Source organism: Pieris rapae, chromosome 23 (genome assembly GCF_905147795.1).
Source record: "Pieris rapae chromosome 23, ilPieRapa1.1, whole genome shotgun sequence".
NCBI classification, from domain to species: Eukaryota; Metazoa; Arthropoda; class Insecta; order Lepidoptera; family Pieridae; genus Pieris; species Pieris rapae.
In genome coordinates this window covers 2,714,551-2,732,768 of record NC_059531.1, presented here as the reverse complement: position 1 = coordinate 2,732,768, position 18,218 = coordinate 2,714,551, and the positions used below count along the sequence as shown (strand labels likewise).

General features: G+C 32.8%; 1 protein-coding gene across 1 annotated transcript in view; it reads right to left on the bottom strand.

The window, feature by feature from the left end:
• LOC111000536 (cyclic nucleotide-gated cation channel alpha-3) overlaps positions 1–7,671 on the bottom strand; it is an 82,651-nt gene extending 74,980 nt beyond the window's left edge. The window contains exons 1-2 of the mRNA XM_045633550.1: positions 7,519–7,671; positions 1,725–1,850 (exon numbers count right to left, since the gene is read on the bottom strand). The gene's annotated coding sequence lies outside the window, so the exon portion shown is untranslated. The remainder of the gene's footprint in view (positions 1–1,724; positions 1,851–7,518) is intronic.
• Positions 7,672–18,218: the final 10,547 nt, after the last annotated feature.

Sequence of the window (18,218 nt, the reverse complement as noted above, 5' to 3'; positions counted from 1 at the left end):
GTTTATTTTGTGGTCGTTTCTTTAGTTCCTTTGATATATTACTTAATCTTAAATATAATACTTCTAATCTAATTTGTATATTTTTTAAGAATTAAATTTTAAGCTTAGTTATATATGTATATTGTCTTTTAAGATTTAACTGACGTCATTATATACATATGTAGATAATAAACTCATATTTTTACATTGTTGTGTATGTGTGTTATATTTGTGATTTCATATATTCTTGTATTTTTTAGGCATACACATTGTTTTAGAATGTATATATAATTAATAAATTACTATATTTGTTTTAAATAATGTAGAATTGTTTGGTGATTTGCTTTTTTTTTAAAAAAGAGTACTGAAAGTTTTTTACGCCGGCTTTTCTCTCGGCCAACACTCTCTGTCTTCTTTGCCGATGAGTAGGGATGCCAACAGGCTCAAATTTAATGACGTGGAATAAGTGATACCATGCTGATCTATGTTCCAAAATAAACGTATTTAATTTTCGGAAAACTTAAATATCCAATTCTAACACGTTCAGGTGAAACTGATGTTTTCAACACCAACTAAAATTCGTGTCACCCTCTCATTTCCGCGCACAAGAGGTTTTATTTATTCATGCAAGTGGAGCGGGGATTTGGGCACTGTAAATACAACTGTGCCAGTCAGTTCACAAATCTCAAGACAAATATGCCTACGAAAAACACTTTATAATATTCTCGCATGACACTCTGTTAACGCTTAAAAAAACAATATATGTTTATTATGGAATATAAGATATAGGTATCACTTATTCCATGTCATTAAATTTGTATCAGTAGACATCCCCACTCATCGGCAAAGACAAAGGAAAGAAAAAGCTGGCGTAGAAAACTCTCTGTACTCTTTTTAAATAAGAAATCATCATACAAAATGACTATGGCATAGATGGAAGAAACCAGAAAGGAAGGAGGTAAGGTCCTTATTGCAGATAAATAAATAGTTCTACATTATGTCATGTTTTACACTAGTAGTCCAATGGAGTGAAGTAAATTAAGGTTTAGTTAGTGACATCTTAATTTAGTCATAACATTAATTACTAACAAAACATAATAAATATATTGTCACATAGATGTTGTAACACTCAATACAAATTATTACATAAATAAAGAGACTAGAGAAGAGATGTCATCAGCGTGAGACTCACTGATCCAATGGATTTTCAATGCGGGCATTTTACACCTGCTTGTATGATGAAGGAAAACATCGTGAGGAAACCGACCTTACATAGAAGAAGACGCCGTGTTTCAGTCACAGAACATGATCACGAAAATACTGAAGTCAAAGGCAAAAGAGGTAGACTCGGTTTCCATACTTAGACGCCTATTTGGTCCTGGCTAATTAAGCCAGCCACTTCCAGACGCTCAGAAGTTCAGGAAACTCGGGCTTCACAGAGTAACCTCACTGCTGAGAGAATTTCTGTTAGTTACCCACAGCCATGCTTTCCAGGGCTACGTGGATAACTAATTCCTCTGCGCTCTAATAGCCTCTGCACAACGCTGTGCAGAGACAGCTGTCCCACCAAGGACGAGGAGAAGTTCATAAAGGAGACAGTTGCCCGTAATTCTTTTGAGGCTTTGAAACTGCTTTGTCACTAGCGAGTTTACTGCTGGCAGTGCCAATCTTTTTTGGTATGTAAATACCAACTATTAGAAGCTACTAAGCAAAGATTTAGATTGTACTTGGTAGACTGTACTCACCCGTGAAGGAAGCGTTCGTAACGCGACGGGCTAGATTGGGGCGGGCTGCTGCTCCGCCGCCAGCATTGTATCAGCTGCTTGCCACAGCCATCCTGTCTGCAGTTGCCTCCAATCACCTTCCTGCACCTATGTTATAAAAAAAAACACATTTATTTCAGACCGATTAGTAAGTCCATATATTGTTAGTATAGTATTATAACTATGTTAACAAAATTATTATAAACATTTAAATTAAGATAAATTAAGTTATAGATTTCAGAAATATATTTAAGTTCTCTATTGGAACCTAATACTAGAACTGGCAGTAAATGTAAATTTAGAATCGTTTAATGAATATTTCTTTTTTTGACGTTCATAAGTGTACATTATGTTACCTACATGAATAAATGATTTTTGTTTTGTTTTTAAATATAGATACATGCATAGGTAGATATTAAAGTGTCTGTTGCTCATGGGCAGCGGTTAATTATCACGTCTAACATAATCCAAACTCTCTATCTGTTATGGCCTATTATAAAATGTATTAATTATATTTCTAGAAGTATAACACGATACTCGTTTACAATAGCATATTACAACACACACACAACACACATATAGAAGCACACTTGGTCTCATTATGGATTGTTGTTAAAATAAAATAAATCAGTGGCACAGGTTGTACCTCTTTAGGTCAAGGCCTCAGATTTCTAAATCTGTTTCTTGATCATTTTTAAATCTAAAAGGCAAGGAGGTGATCAGCCTCCAGTGCCTGACACACGTCGTCGACTTTTTGGGTCTAAGACATGTCGGTTTCCTCAAGATGTTTTCCTTCACCATTCGAGCAAATGTTAAATACGCACATAGAAAGAAAGTCCATTGGTGCACAGCCCGGGATCGAACCTACGACCTCACGGTGAAGAGGTGATACGAGTGGTATTTCGTATTCTGCCTTGATATCTGATAATGAAACGTTATGCTTTGTTTTCCTTGTGGCGATACGAATGTGAATGATAAAGTCGGTGTTACATGTTCTGACCGACTGTCCAATGTATGGATATGATAGGTTTAACACTGAGCAAGCTATGGGCATAAAAGTAACGGAGACGAATTTAAAGGATATAATGTTCAACATCAAATAAAGAGGCATCTTTTTGGGATTTGCTGTAAAGGTCATACAAAAAGTAGTTAAAAGAAATAGATAGTAGTGTTTTATCATTCGAGTTACCAATACCATTTACGTAAGCTATTTACCTCCGACGACTACATAGTCGGGGAATTATCTAGAAAATATTTATAAAAAAAAAGTGCGTGCGTTCAAAGTACACATGTCAGAAGTGAAACTTCTTTGTGAATTAATAATTACTAAGGTAAGCCGTTGGCAAGCTTTTGTATCAATAAATAAATAAAAAAAGGTAAAAGCCCTAATACTTTATGTATGTAATTGTATATCTCTATTCACTGTATGTATGAGTGCTAATAATAATATATATAAATAAATTAACTAGTAAACGAATACACAAACCAATATAGCATGTATTTTTCTCAATATCCCTCTCTAGTTCAATCTTTCTCATTACAGCTCTCTCCCACATATCGCTAGTTGCTCATGATACGTTCGCCCTGTCTTACTCTCTCTCAATCGGTGTCGATCGCTCTCTCTCTCTTTTTCGACACTTCCGTTGCATACTAACGTGACGTTACATTTGTAAAAAAATTATCCTCATGCGCCTAAAGAAGTTTCATTTCGAAATGCTTTTAAATGTCAATGCTTCCGTACATCAGTGACATTACCAAAACACATCGTTCTAAAAATGTTTCCGCTCAGATATAGAGTGAGGAAATATAATATTCCCTAAAATATTTTGCTAACGTGACATTTTCGAGGTACTTGAATACAAAAGTTATTTAACATAATCTATAGAATGACTAGTTGCTATGAGCAAAACTCGAAGACGGCTGGACTTATTTTTTTAAAACTCTTTTATATTTATAAAAGAAGACAACACACCCTAACATGTATATAGACATATAGTGGTACATGCTTTTTGGCTGTCCCGAAGGCTTAAAAAAATTACTCGTCTCCGTCTTCAACAGATCGGGAGAAATTTATATTAATTATAGCAAAAAAAAATCAGATTCCCAAGAATGTAGATGATTTAAATCAAAAGTTCATCAAATGTATATACCAACACTTACGTCACTGCAATAAGCAAGAAGGGGACGATGACTGTCGCAGTCCGGTTATATTTTATAGACTACTGTTTCTTCGGGTAACGGGTTTGTTACTCTTATGATAGATGAAAACTTGGCAGTTAAAACGAGAGCTGGAGAGTTTCTTGCCAGTTCTTCTCGTCTGCTCTACGCCCATAATATGGGAACTGGCAGAAAATTTAAATTGAGATCTTTCAATTTTAAATATACCGTCATCAGTTTATAATCTTATTTTTTAGGAAATTGGCCCATCTTCGGAAATATTTTATTGTTGCTGTCAATGTATACTGTGTGGTCACATAGGTCCATAAATGTTTTTTATGTTAAACAATATAAAGGTACATTTACCATCGTGTTCACTGTCCCGAAAATAATCGAAAGCATATTGTGGCCATAACTCAGAGCTAAGGGTCGTGTTTAGCAATTTTTCGAGGCAAATAATACCGATGCAACACTATTAGTGGTTTGTTGTTGTTTATATATTTTTTATTGTATTATGGACTGCTGTATATAGCACGAACTATTTGATCAAGTTTGATAACTAATATAGTATATATATTTCATTCATTCATGAAATTAATGTTTTGTCGTATTAATCACTTTGACCTCGGTAACAGTAACCTTGTCTGCATAGCACAGCAAGGGAGTACTCACATCGGCCAATTCGCCCTGATTTGTAGAAATGGGGGGGGAAAACGCCAGCATCCCATCGAGATCATAGGGTCGAGCGGCGGTGGTGCAAAAATGGATTTTTTTTTTTTTTATTTATTTACACTTCGTTGCTAAAGAAATACAAATAACACAGTATATATAAATTACAAGGGATGCAACGGGCGGCCTTATCGCTAACAAGCGATCTCTTCCAGGCAACCCTAGTAAGAATAGAAATAAATAAAAAAAATGATGGGTGCAAGAAGTGCAGAAGTTATATAAAAAACAAAATAAAAAAATAAATAAATTAAAAAAAAAAATTATATGGTGTTTCTTTAAATTTCATACGATAAAGAATCAGCACCAAATAGTGGTAGCGGGTTTATTGTAAAATCATCAAGACAGAAATACATAAGAAGCCCTGGTTTTTTATATTCCAGTTTGGCTAACTTTCACCGTAAAATAGATAATGACCCTGGGTGCTGGGATTCGCATTGGCTTACATAGATAACGAAAGATATTTTATTTAGTTACCTACGTAGCACCTGTTACAAAGGCTGTGGCGTTCAATGCAGGCTTTCTTTTCGTAATAAAAGCTTGAAATAACAAAACTACTGATATCTCTTTTCGTCATAGATTAGACACTATTTGACGAAAAGAGACAAAATAATGGTTCAGTTACAAGTTGATTGATTTCGGTATAAGGTAGTTTTTAATAAACGAAAACTTAATATCATAATAATATATCGATTCGCTTAAAATGATTTTTAATCCTACATTAATAAATTTTATTCGTTATTTATTATTCGTAAATAATTTATTTGCAAGAATATGGTACAAAAATGTTATGGTGAAATCTAGTTCACCACACATACGCAAATGTGACTTTTAAGGAATTTTATACATATAAAAGTTATATACATTGTGAGTATAATTATAATTGTTATTTCGCTTTTCAAGAAAGGATATCAGTCTGATCTGTGTGATAATAGTGAAGGACGCCCCGCCCTAGTTTACATATGTATGTCGCATATATATCGTAAACTATCAATTGACTTCCTAAGTGCGCATTTTACAATCGCTCGAACAGTGAAGGAAATCACCGTGAAGACACCAGCTTGCTTTAAACCCAAAAGTGGGTGGTATGCGTCAGGCACATGAGGCTGAATCATTTGATTGACAAATGATCATGAAATATACATCTGCGGACTTAAGAAGGTTGCAGCGCCACTGCTGTATTTTATGTATTTAGATCGTGAAAAAAATATTGTGAAACCTTTGTGAAGAAATTCTTTGTGTATATAAAATACACAAATACATATACAATTATACTATATTTGTTTCCAGACTTTTATTATTATATTTAATTAGTATTGTCTTTTATTAACATAACTTTTACACATTTAAAAAAAAAGCATTTTTTAACGGATTGAAGTTATGTACTATAACTTATAAATATTTAAACATAATTTTATTTTATAAATTTAAATAATTATAAGTTTACATACATAACTTCAATCCGTTAAAAAAGTGTTTTTCATTAAATATTTTTTTTTTTAAATCTACAACCACATTATTCGATACATTTAGTCTCTGTCGTTAGTTTAAACAACAGTAGGTACTCGACCTCCGACGGCAGGCCTCCAAATTCTTCCATCTGTCTCTTCAGACACTTCGATTCTGATACACACACAAAGCACTCCATACATATACGAAACAATTGAATTCCTTGTTATAATTCAGTCCGTAAGTTGGCGCCTAGTAAACAGTACCGGTAACCCCAGAGTTTTTTTTTGTGAGTTTGTGCTTTTCTTGCATAAATAAATATCGCAATACAGGGAGGATATATGTCATATATATATGCCAGAGTTAAAGGTACTTTGCCACGGTTACCAATCTTCTTAAATTTATTTTATCTTTTTACTAATTTGTAATTGTTTTAATTATTACTGCGTAAGTTTGAAAATGTTAATACTGTATATTAAATATTTGATTGTGTAGGTTTTGTTTAAATAAATATTTAGTATTAATGTACCGATTCTAATAGTCTCTTTTAATGGCGTAAACCAATTGACAGAAAAAGACGAAATTTGTAGTTAAAAGAATGAAATGTTAAAGTTTATAGGTAACAAAGTTATAGACAACTATTTTTTTATAATTTTCAGTTTAAGTTCTAAATTCTTGCATTGATAATGGCAACATTTAGGGCAAATGAAAAAAGTCTTTATACTGCTTACCACCGAAAACGCCAAGATACATAAAAATCTCGTAAAATGAGCTTTTTCAAAGCAAAGGTTTGAGCTTAAAATGGCCATATATATTTTAATAATCAATTGTAAGCTACTTAAATTTATCAAGAGTATAAACAATTCAATAATTCCCCGTAGCTAATTTAAATTTCCACAAGATTTCAATTCATGATAAACCGAAAAGAAACTTCACTGATAAGTATTAAATTATGATATAATATTATGAAAAACCTTTAAAAGAAATTTAATTAAATCACTCTTTTGGAGTGTTCACGCATGACCGAACGCTTACCACAAAGAACAGATAATATCGCTAAAACAAAGCTCAAACGATATATTTAAAGGCCATTTAAACTTTAATACAATAAGTAATGAAGTATTATGTTTAATGGCCCGTGAAAATGTATATAAAATGTGCAAAAATCTCGCGTTATGCCAACATAGCCGGCTCGTTAGCCTTTTGATAAAACATCCAAATACCAGATAATTTCAGTTTTTTCTCGAACTTTCTGCTGTAATCAACATCTACGCATAAACCTTTATATAGTATAGCACCAAATCGGGAATAATAAAATGGATTTCAAACACTTATATCACTAATGGTTACGCTGTAATTGAACTAAGACTATCAGAAATTGATTGCACGTGCGTATGTTGGTCCATCTCTGGAGGTTATACGTTCCCAAAAAAATAACACTTACACATAAAAACACGCTTGTCTCACATCGCGCCCCAAACGCCAGTTCACAGAGCTCACAAACACACACACACAATTCCAGAAATAGCCCGGGGCTCCTGCTTGGACGCGGCTCGACAGTAACGTAACCCTCTGATGCTGAGAGACGACAGCGTACGTCGCAATGACGAAACGGCCGGGTACGCGACTGCGCCCTGCGACGCAGCCTCCGATCCGCCCCGACCACCCGCCATCTCCCGATAGAGGGGTGAATAAACCTAAATACTTCTCATTCTAACACTGACGAGGTTAAAAAGGATTTAGACAGTTCGATCGTGGAAAAGCATAGCGAAATTTGCCACCTTAACCAACAAAATCATTTATTCATATAGGTAACATAATGAACGTCAAAAAAAAGAAATATTCATTAAATGATTCTAATTTTACAGTTCCAGTTCTCAAATCAAGGACGTAGAACGGAAGAGAAGAACTGACAATAAACTCTCCGCTACTGTTTTTAATCGTCAAGGTTTTATTTTACATAATGTTTTTAAGACATTTTAAAGAATAATAAAATAAATTAAAAACAAAGATTTGTCCTGTAATTCTAATTCCTATTCGTCATATATACCAGTTATTGTAGATAAACCTTTAAATTATGCCCGCGTTATTTAGCCTACAATACAAAGAAATTCATACGTTGCAGTACGTCTTTTCACGACTTTGTTACCTATAAACTTTAACATTTCATTCTTTTATGTTTGACAAAGGTTGGAGTAATGGTTGCAACGTGCAACTCTCAGTCCTGAGGTCGTAGGTTCGATCTCCGTCTGCACCAATGGACTCTCTATGTGCGCATTTAAGACGTTCGCTGCATTACTAGATCTATCACATCTCTTGCAGAACTTTTGTACTGTGCGTTGAACATACTCGGGTTTGTTGTTCTTTAAGTATGAGCAGCACAAATATACATATTTGCTTCCTACTTTAAGCTGAATTCAATGATTCTAAAAAATTAGAGATATATTAGGCCCATTATAAATACCACATTATTGATGACAAATTCTACACCATCTATACCTAATGAACCTAGTCGAAGATGGTATTCTTTACCATTTGCGCGCAATGCAAGCAATCAGTGTGCTTACCATGCTAGCCATGAAAAACAAATGCAAATGTAAAATTAATAAAACTTTTGACTCCATAACTGAGATATTTTAACTACATAATACAATTAAACTTCTGAATCTTCGGTTCCGGTACGAGATACAATCGATATCTAATTATTTTTTGGTATTTGCAGTTTATTAGAATGTCCTAACTGCATGCCTAGAAAATTATATAGCAATAGGCTATCTTCCCACAAAAACTTCAATATAAATGTCTTTTTTTTTTCGAAAATATAAATTATTTTCAAAATATATACATGTAATATTTTGTTTTTATCAATACTTCGAATCCTTTGAGTTGTGTTGTTAGATATGAGTGCGTAATTAAAAATGGAGGTTTATTGTAATTACATGAACATTAATTATTCGCTAAAACGTTTTATGACCTTAAATATATTTTTTTTTATAAGATGATCAGCCACACTTGACGCCAATTTGGTAATATTCAGATAAACAACTAAATTATTCTTCACACAATTGACATCATAAGTAATATTTTTACATAGTAAAAAGTGAAATTTTTATATAATGCAAAACAAGTATGTGCACAGACTTCGAACTCCCAACCTCAGCTCGCTTAAGAACAAAACTATACTATACCTAAAGCTAAAAGGTTGGAACAAGGGCTGTATTGGAAGGTTTAGAAAGCTTCGAAAACAAAGAATGACCCCATTGTCGCTGGTTTGTAAGAAAGCTCAATGCGAGCTTATTTGAAAGCTATATAAAATTTTATTTTTAAAGCAAAATACTAAAAAGATATTTTCAAAATAAAACAAAATACTTATGTACACGCGTTAGAAGTTATACTTCTTTGGCGTATGGAAAACGATGAATATTAAATCAAAAAGATTTTATTTAAATAAATAAATTATTAGTGAATAATATCACCGTAGTATATGAAATAGATTTAAAAACACCAAAATAATATTTATTTATCCACACTGTTTGTACTGTTACGAAACACGTGTTCTAAATATAAAAATACTAGAATATACAACTTGAACATAGTTATCGATTTCCATGTCAGCTAGACCTAACTTTACGATGTAGAATTTAGGTGTTGGTGTGCGCACGCATCGTAAAAATTCACTCTCATCATTTTTCTCCATCGCGCCAAAAGAAGATTAACTTCAAAAATGCGTTTATTACAATTTAGATGATTAAATAAATTGTCTTCTCGTTGATATATATTTATTTATTAACACTTCGTTGCATTACATAAAAGGAAAATATTAAACATAATTGAATAAAAAGCAACTGGCGGCTGTGAGTAAAAAACTACTGTGAGTATAGTACTCATACGGTAGGCAAGAGGTGCAAAAATACATATTACAAATAATAAAATAGGAAAAAAAACATACTTAACAGAAACAAAAAGAAAAAAATAAACTAAACTGATACAGGTTACATAAAACAAAAAGTAAACAGTGCACATGAATCATGACAATCTAATTCAATATATTATTGTATCTTTACGAAAACGTTTAACAACTGTCCTTGTCAGGACATATTACCGTATCTTACGATAACAAACTGTTCTCCTCAGAACATATTAACGTATCATATATAACTCAATAGTAAGATATATAATTGCAACACATAAACATATAGTATTCTTAAATAAATAAATAAATCAGTGGCGCTACAACCTCTTTAGATCCGGGCCTCAGATTTCTGAATCTGTTTCATGATCATTTTTAAATCTAATAGTAAGTTTTATTCAATACTTTGAAGGTATATAGGTAAATTTCTATATTAAAAAAAAATATTTCCTTTCGGTCGTTAGCCTCACATCGGGCGACTTTCTTCCCTTGCGGTCGTAGGATCGATTCCTGGCACCATCAAATTATTTACTATAATGTAAAAAAGATGTGTTAAATAAGTTATGCAAGGTTTTGTTGAAAAGGCTTTTACTAAAAATTGATCTGACGATTTAGTGAAAGTATAATCATAGACCTCTGGCATTGAGAGTGTCCATGGGCGGCGGTATCACTTAACATCAGATAAGCCTCTTGCCCGTTTGCCCCCTGTTCTATAAAAAAAGAAGTCTTAGCACAGCATGCGTCTCTCATCTCTGAGGTCGTAGGTTCAATCCCCAGTTGTGCACCAATAATTATAAATATAATTAATGTTTTATTTCATATACGTTTAGTCAGTTTAGATGCGTGTTAGGGCATGCTTATGAACGTCAAAAACATTTACAAAATTCACGAAAGAGAAAAACTACGCCATCCATTCGCAAAACTACCAGGAGGCCTTGTTCTGAGAAGAACGGGCAAGAAACTCGGCTAGTTTTACTCTCCCTCTACATTATTTATTTATTTATTTATTCACACTTCGTTGCAAAGAAACACAAATAACACAATACATACAAATTACAAGAGATGCAACGGGCGACCTTGTCGCTAACAAGCGATCTCTTCCAGGCAACCCTAGTAAGAAAAGAAAACAATAAATAAAAATGATGAGTGCAAGAAGTGCATAACCAGAAGTTATATAAAAAAAATATATATTATATTATATCTATAGAACCTTAATCTAGAGAAAATAAACATATACATTACAATTATTCAAAGGAAAATATATAACAATATTGCTCACTTGTTTCAAACGCTCATCGTCTCAAAGTGGCGTATACTTCAATATCTTAATTAGAATAAGGAGTGTTCGAGAATATCAACAATTTTGAACCTTTGATCCAACCCGGGTTCGACTGTATAAAAACATTCATTTATTTCTGTGTTTTTCAATGGTGGTCAATTTTTCCAAATGTTGATACGAATTATTTCTCACATTTCTCATTCTCTCGCACATGCTGATGGACTGTCCGGGGTATGGGCATTCAGGCAATTGGAGCAAAAGTGGCTCTGAAAAAGCTTTATTGCCCCAGTTCAAACATTCATTAATCTACTTTATTTGTATAAAATATTTAACTTTAACATTCACACTAATCTTCTTAAAAATTTACCCAGAACCGTGCAGATATTTTCTTTTATATAACAGATATTGTGTATAACACTACATAACATATATATATATATATATATATATATATATATATATATATATATATATATATATATATATATTATATCACATAACTTTCAGCTACACTCTAAAATACATGCGCATGCACACCCATTCACACTCACTTGTTCACTCATTCTTAATTTTTAACACTAAAATTATTATAATTTTATACTACTTTAAACTGTTTTACATGTACCACGTACCATGGAATAATTGTCTTCGAGTTACCCACACCACAGGGCTTCCCTAGTGTGGGGACTAGCGATATATGAATCGTGTCACCTATAGCGATATATGAATGTTGCCTTTTATCATAAATAAAGTTTATAACACACTTTACACCATTACACAACACAACCAATTTAGGCTGAATTAATTAAATTTAGTCAGTTAGTTAATTGTATTAAATACTTTGTTTGTTTGTTCCCTTTTGTAAATCTTTTTGTTATATAATGTATCATGTATTCCATCTGTGGCTATGTTCTCGGTGTATTTGTTTGCTATTATATGTATTTTGTGTTAGCTGTAGGAGTACAAAATAAATAAATAAAATACGTTTATTTTGGAACATAAGATCTAGGTATCACTTATTCCACGTCAAATTTGAACCTGTAGGCATCCCTACTCATCGGCACATAAGACAGAGGGTGTAGGCCGAGAGAAAAAGCCGGCGTAAAAAACTCTCGGTACTCTATTAAAAAAAGTAAATCATCAAACAATACTACAATATTTAAAACAAATATAGCAAATTAATTAGAAGTAGCATGCCCAGCACTATTCCTAGGCCCTTAATATAAAAAAAACGTATGAGGCTCGTTTGGACTATTTCAAGTTAGATACTCTAAAACTCCGACGTGAATTCATTGATCTAGTTTATTTATAGAAAATACTTAACTTTAACGTTCACACTTCATACAAAATTTTCCATTCTTTGTATTTCTTGAGTTACTCAAACTAAAAGTCTTCTTAACCAGTATACGTACTTTGAATGGTCCAGTGAATAGGCTATCTCGCTCTTACAACTTGATTGCTTATGATGAAAATATTGATGTGTTTTACAACAGTCTGCAAAGTTTCCGTAACTTTGTTTATCATATTCTTATTGCGGTTTCATTTATTTTTAGTTGTTATTATTTTTATTTTATTTTGTGGTTGTTTGTTTAATTTCCTTTAGTAGTGCTTATATTATAATCGTATATCTTTAAACGAGCAATTCTTGTATATATATATATAATTGGAATCTCAGAATCGACTCCAACGATTTTCATGAAATTTAGTATACAGAGGGTTTCGGGGGCGATAAATCGATTTAGCTAGGAATCATTTCTAGAAAATGTCATTTTATTTGTGTGTTATCAACTTAAACATAGAATTGCTCGTTTAAAGATGTCAGTGAAATAAAAACTTAAATATGAATATAATTATCTTTATTCGATAATTATATTCATATTTCAACACGATTTATAAAAAAAAATACCGAGCTAAGTTCGGTCATCCAGGTCCTATAGTTTATGTGTATGTGTATTAAATTTGACATGTCATATTTTCTTGAGGTAAACACACAAAAACATCATGGTAAGTAACAGTAATGAAAACTCAGCTGTTATTCGAACAACTCTTCTGAAAACTCTCCATTGTAAATGCGGTAGAAGATGCTGAGTGACCCCACATCTCTACACAACGCCAAAGGATCAAGCCCAGAAAGGGCTTGGTCGTCGACGAATCGAACCGCTCTTCGATGAATACGGTTAAGTGGAAGGAGCTGGTACTGGGACGCCTACACCCAGAGGTGAGAAATGGGGCCGAAATAGCGCTTTATATAGTTGCAAGCGGTGGCCCGGAGTGAAGTACCGTCTAACCTTGCTGAGCACACCAAGTTTTTTGGAGACTAATGTAGCCTTTCGACGACCACAGAATCCAGGACGTTGCGCTTACTAAATGCTGTCTCCGATACTATCGACATATTTGTATGTTCGCAGAGTGAATTCACAGTAGCGATATTGTGTAAATTATGTATCTATTTATTAAATGTTTCTCCATATTATCGTATTGGCATAGGCTGTTAAGATAATGTGCGTATGTTTGAAATAAATAAATGAATAAAATATTACTGTCGCTGTTGGAGATTACCGAGTATTGTGCTGATTTTGATGGGTTAAAAATACAAATTAAAAAAGGAGTAAAAATATACATCGACTGACTTTGTGGTATTATGATATTATTATTATGTATATAAACGAAGAAGGCCTTTACTTATAGAGGAGTTTTTACAGAAGAATAATAGTTTAAAGGTAGGAAAAAGTAACACAACTAAATTTAGGATACAAATTTAATTATTAACAAAACTAACACTTACTTTTACTTACATACTAGATGTAAGTAAACTTAATTAATCCAACTTCTTGTTCTGCTGTAAGAAATAAAAGGCTGTTTTTATTTTTATTTTATTTTATTATTATGTATATAAACACACTAGCAGTTTAATAATCTGATGCGGATGTATTTCGATATTTGGAGAAATAATCCAATCTATTTTTAAACGAGTTTAATAATGCATTGATTTCCGGAAGCCTATTCCAGTCGGCCACTACTCGGTTTGGGAGATAGTTCTTTAGGGAATTTGTGTTATGTTGAGTGGTCTTGAGTTTAAACTAACTCTCAAATGTGTATTTTCACTTAAAACAAAGAGCTTCTCAATTCCTGGAACATTATAGTGGCCAGTGAGGATTTTATACCTTTCAATAAATATTATTTTAATAATTGACTATGATGATATGAATCATAATTGTAACTACTATGTAAAATTATGCCTCTTAATTATGTAAGTCAAATTTGAACGCTATGATGTAGAATATGCGCAGTTTCAATTTAATTATAAAATTGGCGTTTTGTATGGGAAGAACAAAAATTTTTTTTTAAATATTTAATTAATTAATGTATGTACGTACCATTGCTATGCACTTGTAACATCTGGTGGTTTCTTCGTCCCTATACTAAAAAATATATATTTCTATTTGTATATAATATATTTATTATTTATATATAATAAAGCATTGTTGGCCTAGTGGCTTCCGCGTGTGACTCTCATCCCTGAGGTCGTAGGTTCGATCCCCGGCTGTGCACCAATGGACTTTCTTTCTATGTGCGCATTTAACATTTGCTCGAACGGTGAAGGAAAACATCGTGAGGAAACCGACATGTCCTAGACCCAAAAAAGTCGACGACATCTGTTGCCCATTAAAAAACAGATTCAGATATCTGAGGCCAAGACCTAAAGAGGATGTAGCGCCACTGATTTGTTTTTTATTTTATTTATATATAATATATTTTTGTATGATATTCTTGCACATAAATAACTATTATAAGTTTATATCCTCAGTCACACACACAACAATGAATATTCAGTCATAGCGATAATTAATTATTGCTTAATTGGATTAAGTTTCGTGGAAAGCGGTTGGAAACAAAGTACTTTGACACCGGTGAAATGTTCCGGGACGTCATCTGCCGAGTTCCCAGCATCGATTTGCTTTTTAATCGTTTTCGATCAACGTTAAAATTCGAAGGTTTAATTACTATTTGATTCCTCAAACCTGGAAAAAGATTTGTATTTAAGTCACTTTATTCTTAGTTATTTGGAATTCTAATAAATTACGAGTTACACAAGCTATGGACTCTTAAACTTAACCGATTTTAATGAAATTTGTACTCCGTGTTTAACTAAACAAATACATCTATATACAGTACAAAAAGACAAACATACAATAAATATATTGGATATATCCACAATAAGTTTTGCGGATAAAAAAATTAATACAAATCAAATCAAAAATCATTTATGCATATCACACTTATGAACGTCAAAATATACATTAAATGCTTCTAAATTTTTAACATTTACTGCCAGTTCTCAAATCAAGTAGAACGTAGCGTAGAACGGAAGAGAAGAAATCTGCCACTCTTTTTAATCGCCAAGTTTTTTCGCTTTTACACAATGTTTGTAAGGAGCTGCAACCATTACACCATGTTCTATATGACATCTTGAGTAATAAAGAATAATAAAATAAATAAAAAACAAAGATTTGTACTGTAAAACGCGACAGCACAACATTTATAAATTAGGAGAACGACAAACAAACTAGTATCTTTTTTTATTCTTTATTTTACAAAATAATATAATATATCACAGTATGTTATATTAGAAAACCGCTGTAGTTTGTAAGCTATAATAAAGAAGAAAGATACAAGGCTTACAACATTAATAGTTTTATCTTATTCTTAAATGAAGCAGTGGAGGAGTGCGTAAAAACTTAAAAGATAGTATACAGTTGACATATGTATTTTATATGTAATTCTATTGTACGTGTGTATGACACTGAACTCCTCTTAAACAGCTGGATTGGACAGCTGTTTGCGTCCACCTTGAATCTCCACCATCCCTGGATGGTTAAGATTCACAAATCAGGCCGGCAGATGGCGCTGTAGTCGGTATTTTCATACTTTGTTTAATATACTAATCGCTTGAAATATCATGCAGGACAACGTCTGTTGGATCCACTAGTCTATACTAATATTATAAAGAGGAAAGGTTTGATTTTTTGTTTGTTTGTATGAATTGAATAGGCTCCGAAACGACTTGGCAGATTTGAAAAATTATTTCACTATTGGAAAGCTACATCATTCCTGAGTGACATAGGCTATATTTCATTTTCAAAAAAATAGGCATCCTTACTAAAATTACGATAACATTAACATTTGTTTATTATTTGATACAATTCTAACAGATGGCGCTGAGTTAAAGGTAGTTTAGTTTAGGTCCGTGTCGTGGTACCAACGTTTCACATAAGTTCTCCTACGGTTTCCCTTGATTAATTTACTACTATGTAATATAACAAAAACCTTAGCCACAGCAACGCTTGGCCGAGTCTGCTAGTAATTTATAAAGAAGACGGTACAGTTGGCATACTTAGATGTGGTATCAAGTATTCCTCAAGAGCTGGGTTTAGTTCCTATATTTGCGATGGTGAAAGCCAAGGTGGTTTGCGAGACCAGGTGCCAGAACCAGCCTGTTCCTCAGGTCCCCGTTGAAGACGTTGCGTCTACTGAATGCTATCTCCGACACTGTCAACATCTTTATATGGGGCGTCATCTTATACGGGGGCAAATGAGCCTACGGGACGCCAAGAAAAGGCAGTCATTGCCTATGCACACCCATTTTTAGTGGATGAGTTTGCCTTTGTGGAAGGAGTACACTCTAACCTTGAATAGTTGGAGCAAATCAATCCCAAGGAATAGGATCATTTAAGTCTAATATCGCCAACAAACTGTCATACCGTTTGGCGTTTTTCTGATATTGTTGTAAATGTTTGTCCATGGTTTGATAAAATAAAAAAAGTATTTGTCAATATTCTCAGAGAAGACCCCATCGGGAGTTGATTCCACAGTTCGCTAGTTTGCAAAGGTGTCTTGTGAAACGGAGTGTGGTTTACTGCCTGGTGATATTGATTTAATATTTTGAATTGATACAAGTAAAGCATTTAATATTTTAGTTTTTTCGATATTATCGTATTGGCTTAGTACTTTAAGGATAGTGTGAATACATAAATATTTCGCATCGTTAAATAAAAGAAATGGCTGTCGACATTTAAATTATTTTTAGACTTGGATATCTAAAATATTTTGGCACTAAACAAAAATCGTTTATCGGGGATAATTTATTTAAAAATTCTGCGCAGACCATGACGTTTGTTCACGATTTTTACCGGTATCTGTAACTATTAATTAACAGTTAATTGATTAACAGTTGCAGCCAGTGTTGATTGCGTGTATTTAGATTTGTTGAATCTTCAATACATTTGAATGAAATAACAAAAAAGCTTTGAATATCACACATAACCCGCTGACATATCAGTTCTATTTTATTCCATAAAAACATGCGACACAAGACATTAAAAGCCTCCCACAAAGCATATCGATTTTCTATTTTTCGCTATCACCAGCAATCTTTCGCCTGTCGCGTCGCCGACTATTGCGTATGTCCATCTGGCACCAAACTGTCCTCTTACATAGTAAAAGGATTTAAAATGTATTTGATTGATACTGAGCAACAAGTTTTCTTTCAGATTCTTAGTTTTAGAATCAAAATAAGATATATTTAGGCAATAAATAAAAATAGATCGTTTATTTGCTAAGAAAGTGATTTATCAGGTGGTTTAGTTATAAAAAAACCGCGCAATTAGCCATATATATATAAATAAGCAAATGTCATATTATAATTATCGTCTAAATACTCTCTGACACTATAAAGGCACCTTGACTATGAAATTAAATCACCTTCGCCTGGTATATATAACTTTATTTTTATTTATTTTTTAATTTATGATTACTAACGACGATGAAAATACTGATGTGTTTTACAACAGTCTCCCAAGTTACCCTAACCTTTTTAATCTTTTTAAATATAAGGTAAATATATAAGGGCAATAAGGTTTAAGTTTTCATTCAGTTTAGGTTATTATTATTATTA